The following is a 10,666-nucleotide window of genomic DNA, read 5'->3' on the forward strand; positions in this document are numbered from 1 at the left end:
GAACAGGACTCTGGAGCTCTGACCACATTCAGATCCTGATCCCAGTCTAGACCCCCCCATAGAACAGCAGGGCCCCCCCCCACCTCAGCCCTGTGGCAGAGGGGGGCACTTATGGTCATTCACAGACCAGGAGGGAGGACAGAACCTCACACACTGAGACCCTTGTGGGAGTGTCCCAAAAGCTCAGGAAGCAACCCCAAAAAACAGGTTTAGGCTGGGAAAATGAACAAACAAAGAAACAAGAGGAAGACCATTGAGAAATATTTTGCAAATGAGCCCAAGAAGTATCAAAATACTCAGTCTGAAGATGAGGAAGCACGAGCTCCTGCATCTAAAGACTCCAAGAAAAACAGAAATTGGGCTCAGGCTATGACAGAGCTCAAAAAAGACTTTGAAAATCAAATGAGGGCGTTAGAGGAAAAACTGGGAAAAGAAAGGAGAGAGATGCAGGAAAAACATGAAAATGAAGTCAGCAGCTTAGTCAAGGAAATCCAAAAAAATGCTGAAGAAAATAGCATGCTAAAAAACAGCTTAGGTCAAATGGATAAAACAGTTCAAAAAGTTATTGAGGAGCAGAATGCTTTAAAAAGCAACATTGGCCAGATGGAAAAAGAGATAAGAAAACTCTCTGAGGAGAACAAATCCTTCAGACAAAGAATAGAATTCAGGGAGATTGATGAATTTACCAGAAATCAGGAATCAATACTTCAAAACCAAAAAAATGAAAAATTAGAAGAAAATGTGAAATATCTCATTGAAAAAACAACTGATATGGAAAACAGACTTAGGAAAGATAATTTGAAAATTATTGGAATACCTGAAAATCATGATCAGGAAAAGAGCCTTGACATCATTTTCAAAGAATTACTACAGGAAGATTGCCCTGATATTCTAGAAGCAGAGGGCAAAATAGAAATGGAGAGAATCCACCGATCCCCCCCTGAGAAAGAGATCGCAAAAAACCAACCCCCAGGAATATTATAGTCAAGTTCCAGAACTCCCAAGTCAAAGAGAAAATATTACAAGCAGCCAGAAGGACACAATTCAAATATTGTGGAGCTGCAGTCAGGATCACACAGGACTTAGCAGCAACTACAGTGGAAGCTCATAGGGCTTGGAATACAATATACCGGAAGGCAAAAGAGCTTAGAATGCAGCCAAGAATGAACTACCCAGCAAGGCTGAATGTCCTCTTCCAGGGAAAAAGATGGACTTTCAATGAACCTAGGGAATTTCAAAAGTTCCTTTTGGAATGGCCAGAGCTGAACAGAAAGTTTGATCTTCAGATACAGGACTCAGGTGAAGCATGGAGATTGGAGGAGAGGGGGGGAATATGAGGGACTTAATGAGGATGAACTGCATGTATAGAAAAATGATACTGATAATACTCATATGAACCATCTCAGTTAATAGAGCAGGTAGAGGGAGCTTTTATAGTTGAAGCACAGGAGAAAGCTGAATTTGAAGATAAAATAGGGTGTAAAAATGGAGTCAGTAGAAAAAAAAAAGGGAAATGTAATGGGAGAAAGAAAAAGGAGAGGGGGGGATAGTCCAAGATATTTCACATAAGATTTTTTTTATTACAATGAGCTATTGCAATGATATGGAAGGGGGAAGGCAAGGGGGAATGAGGGAACCTTTGCTCTCATCACAGATGGCTAGGAGAGGAAACAGCAGGTATACTCAATGGGGTATAGACAACTGGAGTAAGAAGGAGGAGGGAGCAGGGGGAAGGGGTGGGGATGTGAATAAAGGAGGAGAGAATGGATCATGGGGGGAGAATGGTCAGATATAACACATTTTCTTTTTTACTTCTTGCAAGGGGCTGGGCTTGGAAGGCCTGCCCAGGACCATAGGGCCAGATGGATTCTGGGCCTAAGGGGTGGTATGGGGGCTCAGGGCCTCTTGACCCCAGGACCAGGGATCTGTCTCCTGCGCCACTCAGCGACCCTACAGCAGAGTCAGGGTGAAAGGAGAGAGAAAATATAGTATATGGTAGTGGAGAAATAAGAAAGGAGGGCATTGCGATCAGCAATGGCAACGTTGGAAAAATATGGAAGTAACTTTTGTGATGGACTTATCATAAAGAATGTGATCCACCCGTGACAGAGTTGTTGGTATTGGAACAAAGACTGAAGCACATTTTTTGTTATTATTTGGGGGAGGGTGCAGGGCAAGTGGGGCTGGGTGGCCTGCCTGGGGCCACATAGCAGGGTGATCTTTGGGTGTCTGGGGCCGGATTTGGACCCAGGTGCTCCTGGCTCAAGGGCCAATGCTCTGTCTGCCACCCAGCCACCCCTACTATTATTATTATTTTATTTTATTTGGGGTCTTTTTTTTTCTTTTTTGGTTTTTGCAGGGCAGTGGGGATCGGGTAGCTTGCATGTCATATAGCTGGGTGATTGTTGGGTTTACGAGGCTGGATATGGACTCGGGTGCTCGTGGCTCCAGGGCTGGTGCTTCGTTCATTGCGCCACCTGGCCATACCTACAATTATTACTATTTTTTTTTAATTTTAATTTTTTTCTCTCCCCTTTACTTTTTTCACCCAAGCAAGTCTATATATATTCATGGGGGGAGGGGTATTTTGTTTACTTGTAAACAAGAATATTTTATTAATGTAAAAAAACATTTGTACAAAATGAGAATAAAAAATAAATTAAAAAAGAAAAATCAATATTAGGAAATTATTAAGTTCCAATTAAAATAAGAAACACCAGGAAAAAAAAAAACCATGAACAGAACTAGAAAAATATTGCACACAGTAACAGCAATGGTTTTGATGAAGAAATGTAAATAACTTAACTATTCTCATCAATAAAATGACCCAAGGGCAGCTAGGTGGCATAATGGATAAAGCACAGGCCTTGGAGTCAGGAGTACCTGGGTTCAAATCCAGTCTCAGACACTTAATAATTACCTAGCTGTGTGGCCTTGGGCAACACTTAACCTGTTTGCCTTGCAAAAACCTAAAAAATATATAAAATGAAATATAATAAAATGGCCCAAGACAATCCCAAAAGACTAATCATGAAGCATATTATAAAAGACTGGAGCATGCTATTTTCACTTTCATTTTTTTCTTTATTTGCGTCTTCTTGAACAAAATGACTAATATTTGCATGTATACCTATATCTGATTGCTTACCATCTCAGGGAGGGTCAAGGGGAAGAAGGGATGGAGGAATAAAATTTGGAATTCAAAACTTTAAATAAAAATGTTTTAAAATTGGGGGAAAAAATAATAGATATAAATAATTAGGTACCACTTAAAGAATAAGCTTGTATTTCTTAATAAAATTTGATATTCAGTCTTTACTACAGAAAGTCACAATAAGAACAAAACATTTCCTATCAGAACATAGAAGTGAAGTTTATAAATGCATTACCAGGTGAAGTATTTTACATTTTTTCTTTTTTTCTTTTTCTTTTTAGTCTTTGCAAGGCAGTGGGGTTAAATGGCTTGCCCAAGGCCACACAGCTAAGTAATTATTAAGTGTCTGAGACCGGATTTGAACTCAGGTACTCCTGACTCCAGGGCCGGTGCTATAGCCACTACCATTTTTTTCTTTTAAAATTTCAGAACTGAATTTCATTTCCTAAACAAAATCTTGAAAACCACAACAAGGTTGATTCAAGTCTTACCTCTTTTGACAAATTCAAATGTTAATGTGGTAACTTTGGATGAATGGAGAGTAACATATCATTGCCTAATTTTAAAATTCTTTATATAGTGAACCAATCCCCAATCTCAAGTAAATTTATTAGAGTATGTATAAATCAATATGAGATGTATGTAATGGAATTTATTTACAAAGCTTTCTCCCCTTAAGATTTCACTTTGCCCTAGCTGTATGGCCTTGGGTAAGCCACTTAACCCCATTTGCCTTGCAAAAACCTAAAAAAAAAAAATCACTTTGTAATATAAAAAAAAATCTTGACAAAATCTACAAAAGAATGCAATCAATGGCATTTGGGGGGCCATTGTGGTATAATGTGTAGGGATATGAATTGACTCTCTCCTCTTTAAATTTTCTATTTCTCAACCAGATCTATATTACTGAGCATGAGACCTGATTGAGGCTAAATCCTGAGGTATAAAAATATTGACACTCTGCTCAGATGTCAGTCGGTTGTCATAATTTTGAACTCCGCATATTTCTCAAATCTAATTATTTCAAACTGTTAGGAGAGTTGGTAAGATCTTAGTATTCCATTTTTTTTAAGATTTCTTATTTTAAGAATCCTTGCCATTATCAGTATCTTCTATATTTCTAAAGAGTTTTATAAAAATATTTACATCAGTCTTTTAACAATAAAATCTATAATCCAAGAGTGCCATCTTTATCCAGATAAGAAGCTGTGGAATTTGAACAAAGTGCAAGGACTATTCCCTTTAATTTAGAAAAAAAAAAACCAGATATCTTATTGTCTGATCTTGTTACCTCTGAGACTTCTCTTCTTTAAGGATATGATTTCTCTCTCATCACACCCAATTTGGATCAAGGTACAACATGGAAACAAAGTAAAGACTGACAGAGTGCTTTTCATGGTGGGGGGAGCAAGATTGGGGGAAAAATTGTAAAACTCAAATAATATCTTTAATAAAAATAAATTTTAAAAAATCTATAATCCAAGAAAGTCAAAGAGGAGTTCACTTTTCCAACATTTCTACATTTCTAATACAATGATTTTCAAATTAATGTTAGGCATTGTCTTTATACATATTACAAGTTGAAGAAATTTGTTTTAAGATCATACAGCTATAGGATTTTCTGATCCATGTATTTTCTCAATAGTTTGTCTTAATGTCAAATAGTAGAATAAAGTCTGACAGCATAATTGCCTCACTTAAAAATTAATTCAATTATACCTATATCTATGGTCCCAAATGGCATCATACAGCATGTTTAAGGAATAATTTCAATTGTCTAACCATAATCCTTCTAAGACCCAACTATTTCAAGCACTTCATAAGACTTAAAATTTTCAATTAGTCTACTTTCAAAAATTTAAAGTCTAAATACCTCATTTTAGGCTCTAATCTTCCATAACTATCCTAATGAGAGAACACTCTTAAAAACTACATTTTGATTTAGTTTCAGGACATATTTCAATTGAATCAAATCTGGGTTTATAATTGGTACTGGTAACATTTAAATCTCATTGTGAATGGATCACATACTGTTAGCACTTCAACAAGGAGAATCCATTATCATTAAAAAGCTCATTTTAAAAGACACATGGTGATACATCTATCTCTCTGTAATCTTTTTTTTCTATTTAATTTAAAACTATCCAAAGAGCTGAACCATGCGTTTGACCCAACCCTCTTAATGTGTCCTGGATTCAAAAGATAAGGAGGAGCCCAGAGGGTGAAGCAACTTCCAATTCCCTTCCCCAAGTTTTCTTTAGCTTCCTTTTTTCCTTCCCTCCTTCCTTCCCTCCCTCCCTCCTTCCTTCCTTCCTTCCTTCCTTCCTTCATTCATCTTCCCTTCTTCCCTTCCTCCCTCCCTTCCTTCATCCTCTCTCCCTCCCTCCCTTCCTTCTTTCCTCCCTCCCTCCCTTCCTTTCTCCCTCCCTCCCTCCCTTCCTCCCTTTCTATCTTCCTTCCTTCCTTTCTCTTTTTCTCTTTCCTTTCTTCTTTCCTTCCCCCTTCCCCTCCTTCCTTTCTTTTTTTTTCTTTCCTTTCCTCCCCCTCCCTCCTTCCTTCCTTCCCTCCTTCCTTCCTTCATTCATTCATCTTCCCTTCTTCCCTCCCTCCCTCCCTTCCTTCATCCTCTCTCCCTCCCTCCCTTCCTTCTTTCCTCCCTCCCTCCCTTCCTTTCTCCCTCCCTCCCTTCCTTCCTTCCTCCCTTTCTATCTTCCTTCCTTCCTTTCTTTTTCTCTTTCCTTTCTTCTTTCCTTCCCCCCCTCCCCCCCCTTCCTTCCTTCCTTCCTTCCTTCCTTCCTTCCTTCCTTCCTTCCTTCCTTCCTTCCTTCCTTCCTTCCTTCCATATAGTGGGATCCAGCAACGTGCCCTCTGGCATCACAGTTGTAAACAGCAAATTAGTCTGTCATAACTGTTTCTGAGAAAACTTAAACTTACATGGGAAAACTCCTTTATGACCCTGGGACATTGCTGTTACTATGTCTTTTCTGTTCTGTTTTTATATATCTGGCTTGGTCTAAGAGTGTTGTGGAGATCTACTGCTGTCTTCCTGATGCAAAGGAAATGTAAGCTAGCAAATGGTTAACTTATACGTTTCTATGCTGACTTTCTCCCTACAAGAAGCACATCTTGTGTAACCTAAAGGAATGTTATATATTGTGTCCCCCCTTCCCCATCATCATTGGATGCTGATATAATCATGTTCTAGATTTTTTTATAGAAAATTTCCATAATCAGAGCAAGTAGTCAGTAGAAGACATGGGTGCATGTAGTAAGTAGTACCACGTAGTGTTCCTCTATATTCTGAAAAGAATGGCACCACCTGAATTGGAGAACTAACACACACACACACACACACACACACACACACATACGCGCGCGCACACATATCTGACTCCAGAGCCAGATACCAACTCTGCACAATTACTACAAGTCAGTACTCCCTGGACAGCCTCAGCTACTTTCCAGATGCACCTCAACTCCCTCTCAAAGTGGGACCTGCTAAGCCGAAATATCTCTACACTCTCCCCCTCAACAGAAAGCAGTTATGGAAGATTGAGACCTTTTTCCACAATCCCAAAATGAATTTGAATGCAAACTATTTGGTTTAGAAATGAGGCAGAGGAAATTCTAGGCTAGCAAATAGTAAATTTGTACTTTTCTAGACTGACTTTCTGCCTACAAAAAGCCTATCTTGTGTAACCTAAAGGAATATGATGCTTTGAACCACCTCTGGGAAAGTTTGTTGTTTTGTGTCTCACCCCACTCCACTGTTCTTGGGTCAGTAAAGACTTTCTTACTGTCCTGTATTCTATCAGAAACTTTCCCACATATCATGTGACCTGTATCTTGTAAGCATTCTCATACATCATGTCAACTCTATCTTGACCCAAACAGGGACTAGGACCACCTGGTTCTGGAAGGTAGACTGAGGTAAACAACGAATGTTGAGATAACAGAATGTTGTTCAAGTAATGAGTTACAGGATTCAGAAGGTAAAGAACTTACACATAATGTATAAAACTAGTCCCTCCCTAGTACCTTTCTAGTCCTTCCCTAGTCCTTCCCTAACTCCTCCCTTGCTTAACGTTCCCTTTAAAAGTTTCGACTTATTAAATACAGACCAAAGTCACTACCACCTCACACACAAATGTCACTAGTCCTTTTTTGTAATTCAGCCCACATAATAATAAAATAATAATAATAATAACAATAACAATAACAATAATAATAATAATAATAATAATAAAACAATTTATATGTCCCTCACAGCTCTGGGTCACTGAGTCTATGAATTCTTTCACCCCTGCTTCATCAGTCCTGTTTCCAAGGAAATTCTGAGTAAATTTCTCTATTTTAACCCAATAAACCCTAATAAATTTGCACATTTAACCATGATGGTGTGATCTGCTTTTTTCTTTGCTATCTTAGCATTTCCCCATTACCATGGAACTGTTCCTTTGGACAGTTCTTATCCTTACATCATGTCAAAAGATCTCATTTTCCCAATGAAGTAATAGGCAAACTTCTTGGTTTAACGGAGGAAAGTAGAAGGGTAGGATGCTTGAGTAAAGAAGAGAAGGTTTGGAATAGCTTCTGTGACAAGATAATGAATCATTTGGGAGAGGGGAACTAAATGGACTGCCTTGCTTCAGTGGGGAACTGGGTGAGGTTGGATACTATAACTTTGAATCATACTTTTTTGTGAGATTTTCTTTGGCAGTGTTTTGTGGTTCTTGAGTAGGAAGATGGTGGGAGTAATTCAATGTTGAAGCTTGTCAAAAGAAGAACAACAATAAGAAAAGCAGGCAAGGAACTGAAGAGCAGAGGGCAATGTAGAATTTCAATTGGTTGAGATCAGAAAAGGGGGAAAGTGAAGTCATGTTTTTTGCCCAGGGCTTCCTAGTTCTCATTATTGCTTTCCAGGTTATTTTTGGCAATATTATTTGTCTCCACATGAACCATCAAAGATATGTATTTATTATAGTATAACTTCATATCTACTCCTGTGTGGTTATATCCTTGGAGCTCAAGAAATTGCTTTCTTGAGAGATCATCCCACTCCTCCTTTCACAAGAAGAGGTTTTTATTTATTATATAGTTCCAAATATTCTGTGGTTCTTCTCTTTTGCCAAGTCACATTCTTCTGTCTTCAGTTTTCTTAATATAGAGGAGAATTTCCCTCTGCCTCCTGACAGATCTTGGTCTTATATTAATATTATTATTATTATTATTATTATTATTATTATTATTACTAATGTGATGTTTCTGTACTCTTAAAATATTTTAATACCTTTTGTTTGTATCATCTTCAATTTTACTTTTAAGACTTTTTAAAAAAGGTTACATGGTTCTTTCAAAGCCTGATTCAAGTTATCTCTACCATAAAGTCTTTCTTGTGTACTCTAATTTAAAAAATCTCTCTTAATTCATAGACTTCTATGATATCTCTTTGGAACTTATATATTACTGTGTATTATAAGGATTTAAAGACATGCAGAAAGTTTTTTTTTTAATTTTTACAAGCATTTTTGGATTAAGGTATCCCCATGGAGGGATATGACTCCCTCTTTCAACAAAGAAAACCATTTAAGCAAAAATAACTGAAATGGTGACTACCTCTGACAATGTATACAACATTCTGTTCCAATAGTTAACCTCTTCTCTACTAAGAAAAAGAAGGTATGATACTGTTTTCTACAAACAAGGTTGATTATTACAGTTATTCAAAGTTTATCTTCCTTTTAGCATACTTTGCATTTACATGACTGTAGTCCTTGTGTATACTGTTCTTCCAGTTTAATTTGTATTTTTGGTTTCTTTTTTATATATGCATGCTTTATCTCACCATCTAGATTGGAAATTCCTGGAGGTCAGAGATTCTGCTTTATAGATCTTTATACCCAAAACAGAAATTTAGTAAGAAGGGATTAAATATCAACCAATTAACTGATTTGTTGGTTTATTGAATGCCATAATTATTTCTATTAATTCAGAAATATTGATCATACTGCTATTTTTCTGAAGTTACATAAAAGTTTCATTTTTAGAGAAAGTAATAGTTGATAATTACTGAGCAATAAGAATAATGGATGCAATACTAAGATGTTTCTATTTCTAAAAATTGCATCTTAATCAATCTGGTGTATGTAGCCCTAATTGCTTTGGTTCAATTAGGGGAGCAGGCATGGTTCTATCATAAAACTAAGACATTTAAATGGAAAAACAATTATTTTCTTCCTATAAAATTCCCCAGCTTTAGACTTCTGTGGAATTTCAGGATTTTACTGGACCAGTGAAAATTCCATCACCTAAAAATAGTAAAGTTGGAATCCACTGTTTTAAAAAATATAAATTAGAAATAATCCCCATGTGAACTGATTGCAGTTTAAGAGAGGCCAATAAGAATAATACATTACAAACAAATAAACAATCCAATAAAAAAGGCTTACAACAATAACTAGCATTTACATAGTACATTAAAGTTTGCAAAATGCTTTAACATATATGATCTCATTTGATCCTCACAGCAATCCTGTACAGTAAGTGTTGCAGGAATTATTATTTCTATTTAACTGATAAGGACACTGATGGTGAGAGAATTTAAATGATTTCCCAAGTGTCACAAAGTTAGTAACCATCTGAAGATTTTATACCTAAGAGCTCTTGACTCTAAGTACAATGTTCTATCCATTATGTTGCATTGCCTTTATATCAGGACAGAAAGTATTCCAGAAAAGCTCAGATAATAACAGAGTCAGTGAGTAAATAAGCATGCATCAATTGCTTACCAAGCACCAAACATTATTCTAGGCTCAGTTGTGTAGGATCCAATTTTTTCCTGGGGGCTTCTAAAGTTTTCTTAGAAACAATGAGTTTTGAAAGCCTCTAGGACTAATAACACTGTTCTGTCCTCATTTTCTCTAAACAAAAGACCTCTACTTCTATTCCTTATTGAGAAAATAGAAGCCATATGTTATGATCTTCCTCTCATCTCTCATTCTATATCCCCAATCCTCTTGACATCACACACCCACAAATTTCTCTCTGTCTCTCTCTCTCTCTCTCTCTCTCTCTCTCTCTCTCTCTCTCTCTCTCTCTCATCCTTTCCTTTAGTCTCTGATGAACATGTTTGTTTATCAAACTCTGCATCAAAGTAATGCTTTGATTCTACTCTTCTTTCCTCAGAAAGTTTACCATTCTATCATCCACTGTTTCTCTAATTTTCAGTCTTCTTCTACCCATTGGCTCTTTTCTTCATGCCTAGATATGTACTAAGTCTTTGTGAGAAATCAAGAAACAATAAGACAAAACAGATGAAAAACTAGAAGAAAATGTGAAATATCTCACTGGAAAAATAACTGACCTGGAAAACAGATCCAAGAAAGATAACTTAAAAATTAGTGGGCTATTTGAAAGTTTACTTGACCCTGCCATCACCTAAGTATTTTTTCTTCTTCCTTTCCTTAACAGAAAAAAACCCTCTACACACTTACCTTACTTTTTCTCCTCCCA

The sequence above is a fragment of the Macrotis lagotis genome, chromosome 1, assembly GCF_037893015.1.
Source record: "Macrotis lagotis isolate mMagLag1 chromosome 1, bilby.v1.9.chrom.fasta, whole genome shotgun sequence".
NCBI lineage: Eukaryota > Metazoa > Chordata > Mammalia > Peramelemorphia > Peramelidae > Macrotis > Macrotis lagotis.